Genomic DNA, 18,027 nt, shown 5'->3' with positions numbered 1-18,027 from the left:
ATTCGAAAACTAAGATCATGGCATCCGGTCCCATCACTTCATGGCAAATAGATGGGGAAACAGTGGAAACAGTGGCTGACTTTATTTTGGGGGGCTCCAAAATCACTGCAGATGGTGATTGCAGCCATGAAATTTAAAGACACTTACTCCTTGGAAGGAAAGTTATGACCAATCTAGACAGCATATTAAAAAGCAGAGACATTCTTTTGCCAACAAAGGTCTGTCTTGTCAAGGCTATGGTTTTTCCAGTAGTTATTTATGGATGTGAGAGTTGGACTATAAAGAAAGCTCAGTGCTGAAGAACTGATGCTTTTGAACTGTGGTGTTGGAGAAGACTCCTGAGAGTCCCTTGGACTGCAAGGAGATCCAACCAGTCCATCCTAAAGGAGATCAGTCCTGAGTGTTCACTGGAAGTACTGATGCTGAAGCTGAAACTCCAACAATTTAGCTACCTGATGTGAAGAGTTGACTCATTTGAAAAGACCGTGATGCTGGGAAAGACTGGGGGCAGGAGGAGAAGAGGACAACGGAGGATGAGATGGTTGGATGGCATCACCAACTCAATGGACATTGGTTTGGGTAGATTCCGACAGTTGGTGATGGATAGGGAGGCCTGGCGTGCTGTGATTCATGGGGTTGCAGAGTCGGACACGACTGAGTGACTGAACTGAACTTGGAGCTGGCTCTTGACATCTCTGCTTTAACCAATGAGCTCAGTCTCCTGTTATCCCTTCACAGCACAACTGTTTCCTTTTGGCAAAGATGACTGGGTGGGGGGCATGCCTTTCCTCATCTTCCTGCCGAGAACCTACTTCGCAGCATGTGGAAGCCGTACAGAGGAAATGTGTGATATCGCTGTGAAAGCTGCGGAGTGCTGAAAAGGCATTAATTATCTTCACAGTGATCCCCCAGATGGAGTCAAGGGCTTAATTTATTTCTTCCTCTTAAACTTTATACACTCTTCTATTCTGGAACTTACTATTTCATGAGCATATGTCAATTTGGTGTTCGAGTCCCATTCTGTTCCTCCCTGTATCACTTGTACCATCCTAGAGTTTCACACACAGAACCATAAGTTTACCAGTGATGCAACTGAGGCTCAGGGAAGTTCAAAGAGCTAGTAAGCTGCAGATACAGGATGTGAATTCACATCTTTGGATTCCAGTTGCAGCTGTCACATCACCCTGACACAGGAGAGGTGATTAGTAACATGCTTGATAAGCCCTCCTTTTCTTCAACGCTGGCCTGATGAAAATTTTCCTCTACCACTCACACTCTGTCTTCAATTCACCAGGCAACTACCTAGTACAAAAATCAATCAATCAGCTAGTTCATAGAGGAAGTGATGGGGGCTGAGTGACGGAAATGGCAGGACCCTGAAGCTGGGGCTGGAGGTGGAAGCAAAGATGCAAGAGGCACAGAACAAGGCACAGACTCTGGGGTCTCTGAGGGCAGAGGCACTTGCTGTCAGGCAGGCATATCACACCTCAAGGATAATACAGACGAGTGGTCTCCAAAAGCTTTGGCTCCTGAAACCCCTAAAAGGATTTTCTACTTCCTTGTGTATTTTTAAATTAATTTATATTTTGATTGAAGGATAATGGCTTTACAGAATTTTTTGTTTTCTGTCAAACCTCAACATGAATCAGCTATAGGTATACACATGTCCTCTCCCTCTTAAACCTCCCTCCCCATCCCACCCCTCTAGGTTGATACAGAGTCGCTGTTGAGTTCCCTGAGACATACAGCAAATTCCCATTGGCTATCTATTTTACATATGGCAATGTAAGTTTCCATGTTACTCTCTCCATACATCTCACCCTCTCCTCCCCTCTCCCCAGGACCATAAGTCTGTTCTCTATGTCTGTTTCTCCATTGCTTCCCTGAAAACAAATAAAAATATGGGATGCTTCACAAATTTGAGTAACATCCTTGTGCAGGGGCCATGTTAATCTCTGTATTATTCCAATTTTAGTATATGTGCTGCCAAAGTGAGCAGTCTCGTGTGTTTCAAAAGAGGACATCTAAAGCTCTCACATGCTGAAATACTTGGAAAAATTGTATTTTCTAAATTTCTGTATACTGTACACATATTTAAAAATTATTTTGGCCAAAACCTTAAGCAGAAGAATCTGTATGTTAGATTTACAAAAAAATATCCACAGACCTTAGTCAAACCCATTTTTATCAAATTGGGCTGACAAACCAGAATTACTACTAGAAACTATCAGACTTCAGTTTCAATTTCAATAGACATATTCATACATATTCATACATATACTTTATCTATGTGATAACCTTCTCACTCCTTCATTGAAACTCTGAAACAAGACACAGTACTTGGCACAAGTTTGAAACCTAGAGAAACAAGATGCGGTCTGTTTCTGCTTGCTTTGGGCTTACCAGGCTCGCTCTCTGGAACAATGTGCTCTGAAATCATCTCTGGGGTGATGCCCAGGAGATTTCTGTAGGTCTTGAAACCAGAGTGAGACTATATGCCCAGAGTGAGGCTCCAGATGAGTAGAAGTTTGCCTTTACTTTCTGAAGCAGAACTCATATGGATCCTCCAGCAAAAAAAGTTATTGGAAAGCAGTTGAAATGGAAGTTGGGAATCTGGAAGTTAATCCCCTTCAATGCTAACTATGCCCAGCAGCCCCTGAAATCTTTAGGTACCTTTACCTGCGCCGCTGTGAATGATGCCTTCTAGACCCTGCTCTCACATCCCAAATTTCCCTCTTTCATGACTCAGGATTCTCAAACCGGCCCCCTGGCCACTACTGCAGTGCCCATCCAGATTTCTCTCTCTAACCCTCTGTCTTCAGAACCTAGGCTTCAAATTCCTGATTCTCACCACCTTTCCTTCATTCTGGAAAAACGCCTTTACCTCAGGAAGAGAGAATTTAAAGAGACACTAAACTGATTTGTATGAAGGTATTAAGGACTGAGACAGCCTACCTAAATCTTAAAGTATTGTTTGCATTTTTCAAAGAAAAACTTGCTTACCAGGAGTCTCCCATGGGCTGGAAATTCAGGTGAATATATGAGAAGCTGTGGGCACTGGGGGCTTCCCTCATAGTTCAGCTGGTAAAGAATCCACCTGCAATGCGGGAGACCTGGGTTGGATCCCTGGGTTGGGAAGATCCCCTGGAGAAGGGAAAGGCTACCCACTCCAGTGGGCACTGGGGAGGAAATCTTTTAGGTTAATTCCAGGATGATTAACGACCAGTTTTGATCACTGTGCTGAGAAGCAGTAACTTGTTAAGTAGGGTCTGAGCCTGACAAGGGCTTTCCTGGTGGCTCAGTGGTAAAGAATCCTCCTGCCAATGCAGGAGACACAGGTTCGATCTCTGGGTCGGGAAGATCCCCTGGAGAAGGAAATAGCAAACCACTCCAGTATTCTTGCCTGGGAAATCCCATGGACAGAGGAGCCTGGTGGGCTACAGTCCATGGCTTTCAAAAGAATCAGACATGACTTAGAGACTAAAAAATAAACTCGACAAGTAGCAACCCCCCAGCCCCTGCCGCCATTTTAAATCTTGCAGGTACTAAGTGGTGAAAAGGTCATCAGTGTCAGCTGATAGATGTTGCTGCAGAGTCAGAATGGAGAGTCAATGAGATGCGCACAAACTTAAGTCCCTCTATCCTTGGAAATTCCATCCAATCCAAGTTTTTGGAGTAGTTCTAGCCCACTCTAAATCTGAGTTGTTCTAAAATCAGTAGAATAGAGAAAGTCACTAAAAGTGTTGGGAAAGCCCAGGAGATCCAGATGAGGGGATTCATTTACAAAAAGAACTGAGATTCTAAAGGTTATTTCGGGTCATGCTGCACACACCTGAGATGAAAGTCAAGCTGTAAGAAAGATAAATACCACATTCAAATGCGACTGGTCTCACTCAGGCATTTGGTAAATTTGGAGAAGTTAGTTCTTTAAGCTTAAGAATATGAACCTCGTTTTCCAAAATGAGGTAGGAAAGTGGATTTCTGCCACTTGGCTTCATCCATTCAGCAAATAATTCTGCAAACTCAATCCATATCTCTGAATGTAGATATGATCATTCACAGAAAGAACTGCCAAAATGATACCTTTTGAATCCTACTATAACCATGACATTCAAATGACCTGACCACACAGCACCAGAATTCAGATAAACATTAAAGAAACTCAGCCAATCAGAAACATAAATGAGTATTAAGAATCTGTTTCCCTGCCCCTCTATTATTTCATTATAAATAGCAGCTAATAAACAGCTGTTCCTTTTCAGTGTGCAAGGGTTCTTGTTTGCAAACATGAACAACCACTGCTTTGTTCTCACGGGAGAAAACAAAACACTATCAATCAAAGCAAAGCTCCGTACATACCTAGACCCACTGCGGCAGCTGCTTGTTCAGAGCCGCGTGTCACTGCTCCAAGCCCGAGTGCCAGGACGCTTCTGAATCCTCGGCCCCTGCTCTTCTGAGTCAGCCTGCAGGCTAATGCTCGTAGGCTGAATGCTCTACCCCAGCAAGCCAAGGCTCGCCAACCAAGTTAACTACTTACGTGCTGACTCACGCACGGGGCAGGGCGCACCCCAGCGAGCCTGCTTATGGGCTGAAGTCCTGCACCATCCTTGAAAGGTCACACCTGGAGCTCATCTCATCTTTTTGCATCCCACATAGTCGGGGAAGGATCATTCATTATCTCACACTGAACTGCTCCTTCCATTTGATTTGGAAAATACTAAATTTTCCCCCCACCACACCCACCACACACCACTAAGAGGAGAATTTGCAGGACAAATCAGCACAGAGATGTAAGTTAGGACCTTGTTAGATGAATGATTTCAGCTTGGCTTCCCTAGTGGCTCAGATGGTAAAGCATCTGCCTGCAATGCTGGAGACCTCGGGTTCAATCCCTGGGTCAGGAAGATCCCCTGGAGAAGGGAACGGCAACCCACTCCAGTATTCTTGCCTGGAAAATCCTATGAAGAGAAAAGCCTGGTGGGCTAGAGTCCATGGGATTGCAGAGTCGGACATGACTGAGCAACCAATACTTTGGGCAAGGAGATGCCCCCTCTTTTCTAGAAAGCTTGTGACCGGACAGAGAAACTTGATTACACAGTCACCTTGGTAATTTGGAGAAGCATCTACTAGGACAGTGTTTACATTTTCCCTGATGTCTTTCCCAGGCTAAACCAAACATCAGTTTCCCACAAGTGTCTTTGTTTTCATCACATGGTTACTAGGATCCCTAGTGAAAATGTTGTTCATTCTTCTAACCCCTTGGGGCCCAGATCAGCAGGTATTGAAGGCAGGGAAAAGAAAGCAAAGCAAAGATTTCTAAGGTTTGATTAAGTCTTTGAAGTCCATTTCATTCCACCCAGGTCACACACAGAAGGCACAGAAGGTTAGAATTCCTAAAGAAAACCCGTACTGCCTTTGCAGTTATTGGTGGGCCCCTTGAATTAGCAGCTGCTGGGGCAAAAACTTGCTCCCAGCCTAGGTCAAGTCCTTGTTTTTCTTCAGGCTCTAGCTGAGTCTAGCCTAGGATTCACATGGAGAGGAAGTTGAGGAGAGAGGAGTGTTACAGGGAGGGACATTTGTTTGGAAATGATTATTGCAGGCAGGCAGGAAATAGCCAATTGTGTGGGGACTTACTGCAAGAGTTCCCTCTTCTTCCCCCTTTGACTGTAGCTGCAGAGTTGCCAGCTAGGGTTTATCAGCTGCTAATTGGGCTCCAAAGCTCTAGGGCCTCCTTTGCCTAAAGTTGCATCTACCTGGGAGCCTGTAAGCTCCAGAAAAGGTAGTACAAGTCCATCTGGGCACAGAACACAGCCTGTAAACTGAATGTGTAATAATAGTGATATTGTAGCAATAGGAGTAGCTACTAGGTTAAATGCTTACTGTCTGGCAGCCAATGAGCTAAATGCTTTACCTATGTTCTGAAGCAAAAACTCAGTAGTGTTTGTTATAGAATCTGTGTTCCTCTCTTCTTCTTCACCTCCCGTGCCATCAGGAACAACCATGCAACTGGAAGTCTGACCAATGGAAAGTGAGCAGAAGGGGTATGTACCAATTCCATTTTCAACCTATAAAATCTTCCTGTGTGTGATCTCCTGGGCTCCAGGCAAAGATTTGGAGGGAGACACTGCTAGTGATGTTGGAGGTTATGGAAAGAAGAAAGTGAAAAGCCTCCATCAGCCTGCATGACCACATAGCGAGAGCTGCTAACCTTCGTAACGACAGGCATACTTCACTTTATTGCTTCACTATATCGTGCTTTGCAGCCGTTGCAGTTTTCATAAACGGAAGATCTGTGATGACCGTGAAAGGAGCAAGTCTAAAGGAGCCATTTTTCTCCAACAGCATTTGCTCACTTACTGGCTCAGTGTCACATTTTGGTCATTCTCACGGTATTTCAAACTTTTTCGTTATGATCAGTTGTCATGGTGATTTGTGATCAGTGAGTTATCTGTGAAGTTACTATTACCAAAAAAAATCACAACTTTCTATAGGTTCAGATCATGGTTAGCGATTTTTAGCAATAAATTACTTTTAATCAAGGGATATATATTGTTATTTTAGACAGGTTGCACACTTAATAGGCTACAGTATATAAACATAAATTCTATGTGCACTAGGAAACCAAAGATTTCATGTGGCTCTGCATGTTGTTGCAGTATTTGCTTTATCGAAGAGTTGTCTAAAACTGAACCCAGAATGTCTCTGAGGTATGCCTGTGTTTTTAAATATGAGGGAAAAAATTGGATGCCAACCTAAAAATGCATGTTTCTGAATTCTTTTAGAGATATGTAAGCAAAACAGTTTAAAGACCAGTTGTCTATAGAACAAAGACTAGACCCATTAACCAGGTATTCAGACTCACCCAGTCCAAGTCCTTTCCTTTATTTTTGATATTTCTCCTGGTCAGTCTCCCACTCTGGGCACATGGATTCTCTTAACAGTTCCTAAATGTACCTGTCGTATCCTACCCCTGCTCAAACTTTCACCCTCACCCAGCACACTTTCCCAACTACTCCCCACTGAACTGAATCATACCTTGCTGAAGCAATTTGAAAACGTAGTTGCAAATCCTCTGACATGCCATCCATAGAAAAGTGGGGATCTAAGTCATCTTCCTTTGAGTCTGGAGGGCCAGTGACTGCTTATGTCTGACAACAGAGACTGTAGAAATGAAGCCACGTGACTTCTGAGGCCAGGTTGTAAAAAGTTGTACAGCATCCATGTTTCCGAGAACACTAGCTCTTGGAAATATTAACAGAATTCAACTGAGTACAGTGTAAAGATCTTCCTGGGTTTCATTTAGTGATTCATGAATCAGGCAGCATGGAGATTTTGCTCCAGATTTGAAAGTCATCACAGACTTTGGAGCAGTGCAGTTGCATGATCTGGCTTTTAGCAAGCTCACTGTAGTATCCATCACCTGGATTCTATGTGAAAGCGCACACAACGCACAGGTTTTAATGTGGAGGCTTTTGCAATATCCAAGCAAGAGCCTTAGGCTAGAACGCGAGAAGAGGAGATAATGTTAAGCGGTTATCACATGGATGTGTTTTGAAAGCAGAGTCAGAATCTCCTGTTGGGATTAATAAACAAGAGAGGAAACAGGAGTCAAGAATGATTCCAAAGATTTTTAGAATTGGTAGAATGGAGTTGACCTCTGCTGAGACGGGGAAGAATATGAGAGAAATATGTTTGGTTGAAGAGAATCAAGCACTGAGTATCTGTAAAAATAATTCTGGAGGGATTCTTTAGCTCAAGACCTTATGAAAATGACCAGCAGAGGTTGGTCAGAAATGATCTAATATCTGCAAAGATAATGAGAGAAAACTCTGTCTCAGAAGGTAATAGGATTCTCTGTGGTACAAGATGGACATTTTTGATAGTTATGAATTGGTTTTGATGTGAATTAGAAATATAAATTATAGAGTCAGGCTAAAGCAATTTCTAAAGGAATTTATTGCAAGAAAGGTATTAATTAATAGTACAAGTGATAAATAGTTATGGGGAAAAATCATATCAACTATTCACTAATGGATGAACTTTGGGACAAACTGGTATATAATTTAATAGCCAATTAATTTAAGTATCTTTAAAGGTCATTCTCTGAGAAGCCTTAACCATTGAATCTGTTCTGTTCCATCCAAATTCTTACTCATTTACTGTTAACTAATTGTCTTCGGTCATTTCCTCCAAACATAATTTTTTTTTCACATGATATTAGTGCAGGAGGGGTGCGTTCTATATCAAAGGCCAAATATAGCATTTGTAGATAATTCTCATTTGGAAGTGAAGTGAAGTCACTCAGTCATGTCCAACTCTCTGCGACCCCATGGACTACAGCCTACCAGGCTCCTCCGTCCATGGGATTTTCCAGGCAAGAATACTGGAGTGGGGTGCCATTTCCCTCTTCATCTCATTCGGAGATTATATGTAATTATTCAAAGTGCACTCTAATTGCTGTTCTTGTAGTTCATTTCTGGAAAAGAAGATGTTTTGTTTTTCTAAGTCCTGCCTTAACCCCCATCCTCAAATCCCAGCAAATGGCCTCTCCTGAGTCTGTAGACAGCTCCTGTGACACCATGATCTTCAGTGCTTTCAGTTCAGTTCAGTTCAGTCGCTCAGTTGTGACCCCATAGACTGCAGCACGCAAGGCCCCCCTGTCCCTCACCAACTCCTGGAGTTTACCCAAACTCATGTCCATCAAGTCAGTGATGCCATCCAACCATCTCATCCTCTGTCGTCCCCTTCTCCTCCCACCTTTTATCTTTCCCAGCATCAGGGTCTTTTCAAATGAGTCAGTTCTTCACATCAGGTGGCCAAAGTATTGGAGTTTCAGCTTCAACATCAGTCCTTCAAATGAACACTCAGGACTGATCTCCTTTAGGACGGACTGGTTGGATCTCCTTGCAGTCCAAGGGACTTTCAAAAGTGCTTTAGCCAACAGCATTTCCTGGGAAGAATCCCTTCCTGCTTAGGGTAGGAATTGGAAAGAAGTTATCCCACGAATCCCAGAATATGACCCACTACTGCACCCCCTAAATACATGTAAGTTATTCACCCTCAATCCTCAAAGCAGCCCCTGTGAAGTAGCTACTATTAATCTACCCAACTCACAACTAACACCCAAGGCTCAAGTGCTGGCACAACCAAAGTCACATGGCTGGTGAGTGACACAACTCATTTTCTGCCCCCTACGTTTCACTGTTCAGTGGAGACAACAAGCACTTTGCTGGGTCCCTTTCTCATAGTTCTGCCTCCTCCCCAACTCCCCTCCCCCTGCACCCCGGACATCTTGGGGGATATTTTCAGGGATTACTATTTTAGCTAACGATAAGGCTTTTGCCTTGGTGAATGAAGCATACAAACGGAGAGGAATATGGAGAGAGAATACAGAAAAGAAATCTGTGCCAGTAGCGGGGCTGCAAGAGGAGGTTTGGGGGAGAGAGAAGCCGGGAGAGAGCTGGGGGAGGAGTGAGGGGTTTCTAATGGGGCTGTCAATTTCATTTTTGTGGAGCACTGGTATGATTTCTTCTTCCTGAAATGTTTGGTAGACTTCACCAGCAAACTTCATGGGGCTTCCAATTTAATTTTTTCACATCTAATTCTGATGGTGTGTGATACAGCCCTATTTCCTCACGGCCCGTGATATGGGTAATGCTGCTGATCCATCTGGCGGCCAGCTACGCAGGTATGCTCACTTTGTGAAGATTCATCTGTGTATACTTTTCTGTGTGTCTGGAAGACTTTGGTAGATTTTCTAAGAATAGTTGCACTCTGTTCAATTTTTTAAGTGTCTCTTGTTCAACCTGACTTAATAAGGAACATTGTTAAACCACATAACAAGTCCAAGGAAGGCAGCCCCAGAGTTGGTTACTTCAGCATCTAATAAAATCATTAGGGCCCCAGTTCCTCAATGACACTAAGTCAGTTATGCCCTCAGAACTTCTAGGCATTATAGCTAGACTCAACCTTGCCAACCTGAAGGGGGTGTTTTCAATGTTGGGTCCCTTTTTAAGAGCAAGAAAAATTTCCTGAAAGTATAATAGGTCTGGTAATTTTTTACAGGATCAAACACACCCTGACCCAACAATCCCACACCTGGCTATTTACCTATGAGAAAAGAAAACATATACACACATGGGCATACCTCAGAGATATTGCAGGTTTAATTCCAAACCACTGCAGTAACACAAGTCACATGAAATTTCCCAATGCTTATAAAAGTTATGCTCACACTATCCTATATTAAGAGTACAATAATAGTATTCTGTCTAAAAAATGCATATGCCATGATGTAAAAATACTTTCTTGATAAAAAATACTGTCATCTGAGCCTTTCTGGTGGAGGGCTTGAAATATTGCAAAAATTACCAAAATGTGAGACAAATGCATGAAGTAAGCAAAAGCTGTTGGAAAAATGGTGCTAATACTTGATCAATGCAGGGTTGCCACAAACCTTCAATTTGTAAAAATGAAGTATCTCTGAAGCACAATAAAACAAAGTGCAACAAAATGAGGTATGTCTGTATATACAGGCACATATGTACACATATGCACACACACAGAAAACGTACACAAGACTGTTCTGACCTGCCTGATTTATAACATCCAAAATTTGGAAACAGTCTAGATATCAATCTATAGAAGAGTGGATAAACAAACTGTGATATATTTATTCAATGAAATACTAATAAAAAATAAATTATCAGTACACATGACAACATGAATAAATCCAAAATTATTATGCAGAGTGAGATAAGCGAGATACAGAGTGCTTACATAGTACATGGTAGGGGAAAAAAAAATCAATGGCGGGAAAAAAGGATACATGCCTCTGGAGTGAGAGGGAGAAAGACTGGCCAGGATTGACTGGGAAGGCATAGAGCTCTCTGGGGAGATACTAATGTTCAAGGTCACAACAGGTGTTTGCGTTACATAGGTCCATGCATTTGTCAACTTGGTAAATATGCACTGAAGATTTGCGTATTCTTCAGTTATAAATTTTACCTTGAAAAAAACTGAACAAATTTTGAATTTTGATTAATGAATGCCAAAGTATTTAGGCAGCAGTAAACTGACATCAGCAACTGACTTTCAAGTGAATTTGTAAAGATAAGAGTAACTGACAGATAAAAAGATAGACAAATGGATCGGTATGTGTTACAGCAAGCTAAAAAAAAATTAAGGTAGAAACTGGGTGGTGCCTCCAGGGGTTCTCAAGGTGAAATGCTTCTCAATTTAGTGCACACTTACATTTTCTCATAATAAAACATTGGCAAGGAATGAGTTTATAACGAAAAGGATTTCAATGCCAGATAAATTTGGAAAATATTAGTTAATGAAATTTAAGTAGATTTCTTTAAAGGGAAGATTTATTAGAGTCTTAGATACACTGATATGAATGCTGAAATTATACATGTGTGTGTGCCCATGTGTATTTTCTAACTTAGGTTTTCTCCAACATCAAAACCAAACTGCAAGGGAAGGAAAAACTGGGATACAGAGAATGCTGCGCTCTCTGGTCCCCAGTGGCCCCTTGCCCTCCAGGGACCACCATCCAATGCCTCTCATCTCCAAGGCCTCAGCCCCAATTCCACCAGCTCACTTGCCTTCAGTCCTGGGCATATGATACAAGTTGCTCTAAATCAGAACAGCAACCAGCAGGTCTTTCTAGTGAGCTTGGCCGCCTTTCCCGCTCTGACCTCCTTTCAGCAATAGGAAGATTGCCGTCCATTCTAATCATTTTTGTCAAATCAAAAAGACCTGGATTCAGACTCCTCTCATTCTCAAGAAGAAAATGGATTTCCTAGGGTCCAAACAAATTCACTGTCGTTACTGATTTTAATTGGTGATTATGCTCCGAACATCTTGAGAAATTAAGCCAGTTTTGATAGCCCAGATCTACAGGAAGCCAATTGTCACAGTTCTCCATACTCACCATGTGTTAAGTGACATTTCTGCTACCTTCCCATCTAATTTTGGTGACTCTGTTTGAATTCAGACTTGTGTGAATGTTAATAGCATGTGGAGGTTATATGTGCTGAATGCATTGACATTTTCTCTCCCGAAGAACCATATCACCACCCCACACCCCCAACAACTTTTGCTGTGTATGGGGTGCAATTGGTGCAGAGGATTGTACAAGAACAAGACCTTCTGGCTCTATTCCTGGTTTCAATTCCTCTGCCTCTTGCAGCGGCTTCCCTCAGGGCTCAGGAAACAGGAGTCTGATTAGGCAGTCCCTTGGCCGCAGGGCTCTGAGTGTCCACTGCAAGCTGAGTGAACAGGAACATGAGCTCTGTGGAATCATCCAGTGTCATCTCAAGTGCTCAGGAATGCGCTCCAGAATCCAGGGCCAGCAATGCTTCCAAAGCACACATGTGCCAGGAGCACTAATTGGACACAATTCCTTTCAAGCCATTTGCTTTTACATGTTCATCCCTGGAGCCCATGGAGAAACGGAGCTAGCAACTGTCTGCAGATTCATCTGCCCACCTCTGGTAGGGAGCCTGCAAGGTCATTGAAACAGTTTGTAATGTTGCCTCCTGTAAAACGGAAGTTTATGCTGCAAACACTCTTGTCTTCTCACTGCTAACCCCTGTCAGGGGCCTCAGTCGCAGCCAACACCAGCCAGAGGTCAAGTCTCTCGGCCAATAAGGTGTATAATGAATACATTATCAAGTGTGGCAGTGATTTGACTGTGTCCTCTTAAAAGCCAAAAAGGGAAAAAAAAAAAAAAAAACACGAAACAGACAAAACCCCTAAAGGCCAATGATTTCAGAGACGACTGCAAAACAATCATTTTAAGTCAGATCATGCATTTTCCAAAATGACTTTTTCCCCACTTGAACCACCGTCCTAAAGCATCAGGAAGTTTTTGCTACACATCCCAGCGGGAAACCCAATACTTGCCTTTCCACGGTCACAGGCTCTTCCTTACATAAAAGAGAATGTATAAAAGACAGACTGCTTAAGCTGAAACCATCTTTTCCTCTCCTCTCTCAGGCTGATAAATAGTATTAGCAGAAAACAATTCAGACAAATACCGGTTCTTCCATGTGAAAGCACAGAGCTGGCCTAGTGAGCAGACTCTTAAGTGTCAACAAATCATGGTAGCCATCCATGTTTTTCTTCATTGCTGCCCTGGCTCATCCCCAAAGTGCTGTAGCCACGTGTTCCGGGAAACAAACTCACTCAGAAGGACAATGCAGATGGTGGAGCGCAGTTCATTACACCAGCAGGCCCAAGGCAGAGTCTCCTCTTAGCCAAGGACCCCGAACAGTTTTTGTGAAAACCTTACATACCCTAAGTGTACGTGCACAAACCCACCTCCCCAAATTCCCTGACAATCAAAGTTAACCTGTGATTCATATGCCTTCAGCCTAGGTAGTTAAGAGTAGACAATTATCAATAGGCCTGTGGTCACACCACAATAAGCATAATAGAATGTATCATTCTATTCAGTTACACAGATACTTAGGGTATTCTTTTAGCAAAGGAAGAGCCCTGGGGCTCTTTCTTCTGGGGGTCTGGTTTTCCAGTTGGTACGTGGTTTCCATAGATACTGGGCATATAGCTCCAACTCCACAGTCCGGCCCAAGATGGAGTCCTGCTTTCAAGATAAAGCCTGTTCTGTTTCCTCCTTCAAAAGAGGACTAGGTCACACTGTTTCAGAGTCAACCAGTTCTTCTAACAACCCATTATGCATGCACGTCAGACGTTCAAAATTCTGGGGCAAGTATTTTACCAGAAACGCTAAGATAGATGAACTTCTCTGGTGGCTCGGCAGTAAAGAATCTGACGGCCAGTCCAGGAGACCCAGGTTTGATCCCTGGGTTGGGAAGATCCCCTAGAGATGAGAATGGCAACCCACTCTAGTATTCCTGCCTGGAGAATCCCCATGGACAGAAGAGCCTGGCAGGCTACAGTCCATGGGGGTCTCAGAGTCAGACACGGCTGAGTGACTAAGCAGGCAGGTTCAGATTACTGAGAATGTATACTCACTCGGAAGTTCAAATAAAGGCTGAGTGTGGACTTGGTTTTTCTCGGTGTTTCAGTCTCTCTCTGGCTGGGGCCAGTCTTTTCCTTGCCTGGGACTTCTTTCTTGGCTCCACAGGGCCTTCATCTCTCTTATTTTCCTCTCTAGAATGACAGTGGTTATCAATGAGCACTTATCTTGAATGCATGCCACATCACTGCCCCACATTACACCACAACATAAGTAAAATCGTCTCTATTTTATAAGGGAGGAAACAGGCTCAGAAATAATTGGTCAAGGCATACAGTGCCTATAAGCTTTCAGAGATGGGATTTGAACACATCTGAGTCCCCAGTTCATGCCCCTAAGGATACACCCTATTTTCTCTTTGAGTTTTTCTTCTGCCCTAGAAAATTACTCCCATTCTTCATGAAACAATGGAGCCATTCATTTATTGACCCTTTCAACTACCATGCCTTTATCAAGTACCTAATACAAATTTAAACAGAAAGAAGTGCTTAGTTTCCTTCCCAAAGAGAAGGCATTTCCTTTGAACCTGTTATTTTCCTCTACTTCTGCCCCACAAGGTTTTTTCAGTTGCCACAAACAAGCAGGTACCTACACAATCCACGATGGTCTTCAGAGTCCATGGCTGCACGGTTTGATTCCAAAATGGCACAAAAGTAGATGGTCACGTTAAGGGTTTCTAGAGAAAGTGTGACGACAGCAGACTGTTAAAATCAGGATGTCTCTAGATTAGATCACTCTAACAATGACCTAAATTCTTTGTGTCCTTTTAGGAAGCATCATGGGTTTATGTCTGAATGTGCCTTTCTGCATCTAAGACTCAAAGTCAAGAGAGAAGAATTGGACGCAGCTCTAGTTGGGAAATAAAGGCAAGTGTGATATCATGGTTGAAGTTTTTGCTGGAAATAGTATGGATTGGGATATCTAAAGAGATGAAAAAAAACCAACCCTTGCTATTTCCTATTTACAAAGGAAATATGTGTTGGGTTACCAGATTAAAAATATTTAGAACTTGTATTAGTTCAAACTAAGAAAGGGTACTCATCCAAAGAAATGAGAAGCTACTGACTGAACAAAGAGAAAATACTGGACAGATATAAAAAGTAGAACTTGGTGGATATCAATTCAAATATATATAGATATATAAAATAATTTAAAAGTGAAAGATCTAAATACACTAATTAAAAGGCACAGATTCAAAATACATTTAAAACAATCATATACTATCTATAAGAAATAGATGGTGAGGCACAAGGAGGCCTGGCGTGCTGCAGTCCATGGAGTCAATTCAAATATATATATATTCAAATATACATCAATTCAAATACATACACACACAAAGAGTCAGACATGACTGGGTGACTGAACAAATAAACAGAGAGATGACAGATGATATACTAAAGGAGTCACCAATATTCACGGCAGCACTGTTTACGACAGCCAAGACATGGAAGCAAGCTTCACGTCCACTGACAGAGGAATGGATAAAGACGTGGTGCACATACACAATGGACTATTACTGAGCCATTAAAAAGAACGAAACAACGCCATTTGCAGCAACATGGATGGACCAAGTGTCATACTGAGTGAAATCAGTCAGAGGAGGAGAAACACTGTATGACATCCCTTGTAAGTGGAATCTAAAAGAGAAATGACACAAATGAATTTACAAAACATAAAGAGACTCACAGACTTAGAAAACAAACTTACAGTTGCCAGGGGGAAGGGATAGTTAGGGAGTTTGGGATGGACGGGTACACACTGCTATGTTTACAATGGAGAACCAAGGACCTACTCTAGAGCGTATGGAACTCTGCTCAATGTCATGTGGCAGCCTGGATGGGAAGGGACTTTGGGGGAGATTGGATACATGTATATGTATGGCTGAGTCCCTTCGCTGTTCACCTGAAACTAAAACAACATTGTCCACCAGCTGCACCCCAATACAAAATAAAAAGCTCAAAAAAAATAATAAAGGGGTCAGTTCTGTAAGAAAATGAGAACAGCCCTAGTATGTGTACATCTAAGAACAGAACATCAACACATGTGTGGTTCTGGGCCACCATGGGGTTGAGAGGGAACTCTGGGTTGGCTCCTCTGGGTGCCGGAACCATTCCTTACCCTCACCTGAAATGCCATGCCTGCTCCCTGTAGACACACACCTTTGGCACAGAAACTGTGACACTGGAGGTTACATAGGCCTCTGGATCCGCACTCTTTTTGTTGTTGTTGTTAAACTTTGGTCGGGGGGTGGAGGTGGGGGGAAGGACTCTGCCTATTTCACTGAACTCTGCCTAATCTCCAGTAAGCTTTCCCCAAGAAGTCTCAAGAGATCCTCAAATCTTTACACACAAAAACCTTGATGTGTTAATGGAATAACGGCTCTTACAAATAAGTACTATTCCCAGTGACCAAACAGTGCATATATGTTATTGTGATTAATAAACCACAAATTCTCTTGAGGACTTTTCTAATTCATAAGCGTGTGTTTTCTCAATCATTTAATGCTAAACCATACCACTGTGCCCAATCAGGGCTCAAGAATTAACAGGATTTCTGAAACACATGATAAATAGGAATTCTTACAATAAATCCTCACTTCATTCTTCTCACCAAGAGCAAACCAGAGCCATTTGCAACGTCCTTCTGTGCCTTCCTGGAATGCTGCTGCCCAGCCACTCTCTGAACCCTCTACGTCCTCTGGGGCCCAACTCCAGCCTTCTTGTCGCTTCCCCTCACCCTCAGTCCGCCTCTCACTCACCACGCCCATTTCTGCCCTCCTGTGGGAGCTGAAGTCTGGGCCCTCTGAAGGCAGGCATTGTTTAAGTTTCTGCTTATTTGTTCTCTGGGTCAGCAGACAGACAAGAATGTTAAGGGGCTAATGAACAGAATTTCAAGACAGCAGCTTTGATTCGTTTAAAACGAGTTTCCCCACCAAAAAGAGAAAAAGTGTGTCAATATGAAGGGCTCCAAGGAGCATATCCTATTTCCCAGTTAATTGAAAACCTGACTTTTTGTATAGTGGTGGTCAAATTAGTGTTAGCAGGCTGACAAAGGAGGCAAGAATATACAATGGAGAAAAGACAGTCTTTTCAGTAAGCGGTGCTGGGAAAACTGGACAGTTTGCAGATTTTTGGATCGCAGCCATTCTGACTGGTGTGAAGTGGTACCTCATTGTGGTTTTGATTTGCATTTCTCTAATAATGAGTGATGTTGAGCATCTTTTCATGTGTTTGTTAGCCATCCGTATGTCTTCTTTGGAGAAATGTCTATTTAGTTCTTTGGCCCATTTTTTGATTGGGTCGTTTATTTTTCTGGAATTGAGCTGCAGAAGTTGTTTGTATATTTTTGAGATTAGTTGTAGAAGAAAAGGGAACCCTCCTACACTGTTGGTGGGAATGCAAACTAATACAGCCACTATGGAGAACAGTGTGGAGATTCCTTAAAAAATTGCAAATAGAACTACCTTATGACCCAGCAATCCCACTGCTGGGCATACACACCGAGGAAACTAGAATTGAAAGAGACACATGTACCCCAATGTTCATCGCAGCACTGTTTATAATAGCCAGGACATGGAAACAACCTAGATGTCCATCAGCAGATGAATGGATAAGAAAGCTGTGGTACATATACACAATGGAGTATTACTCAGCCGTTAAAAAGAATTCATTTGAATCAGTTCTGATGAGATGGATGAAACTGGAGCCGATTATACAGAGTGAAGTAAGCCAGAAAGAAAAACACCAATACAGTATACTAACACATATATATGGAATTTAGGAAGATGGCAATGACGACCCTGTATGCAAGACAGGGAAAGAGACACAGATGTGTATAATGGACTTTTGGACTCAGAGGGAGAGGGAGAGGGTGGGATGATTTGGGAGAATGACATTCTAACATGTATACTATCATGTAAGAATTGAATCGCCAGTCTATGTCTGATGCAGGATACAGCATGCTTGGAGCTGGTGCATGGGGATAACCCAGAGAGATGTTATGGGGAGGGAGGTGGGAGG

The 18,027-nt window shown here is 42.6% G+C and overlaps 1 protein-coding gene across 2 annotated transcripts in view; it reads right to left on the bottom strand.

Moving 5' to 3' along the window:
- The window catches only part of LOC102183481 (neutral ceramidase), a 104,103-nt gene extending 99,615 nt beyond the window's left edge, over nucleotides 1-4,488 (bottom strand). For both annotated transcript variants that reach the window (XM_005698167.3, XM_005698169.3), the window contains exon 1: nucleotides 4,360-4,488. The gene's annotated coding sequence lies outside the window, so the exon portion shown is untranslated. The remainder of the gene's footprint in view (nucleotides 1-4,359) is intronic.

The sequence above is a fragment of the Capra hircus genome, chromosome 26 (assembly GCF_001704415.2).
Source record: "Capra hircus breed San Clemente chromosome 26, ASM170441v1, whole genome shotgun sequence".
Lineage (NCBI taxonomy): Eukaryota > Metazoa > Chordata > Mammalia > Artiodactyla > Bovidae > Capra > Capra hircus.
The sequence above is the reverse complement of the archived record's forward strand: the minus strand, read 5'-3'. Positions and strand labels throughout refer to the sequence as shown.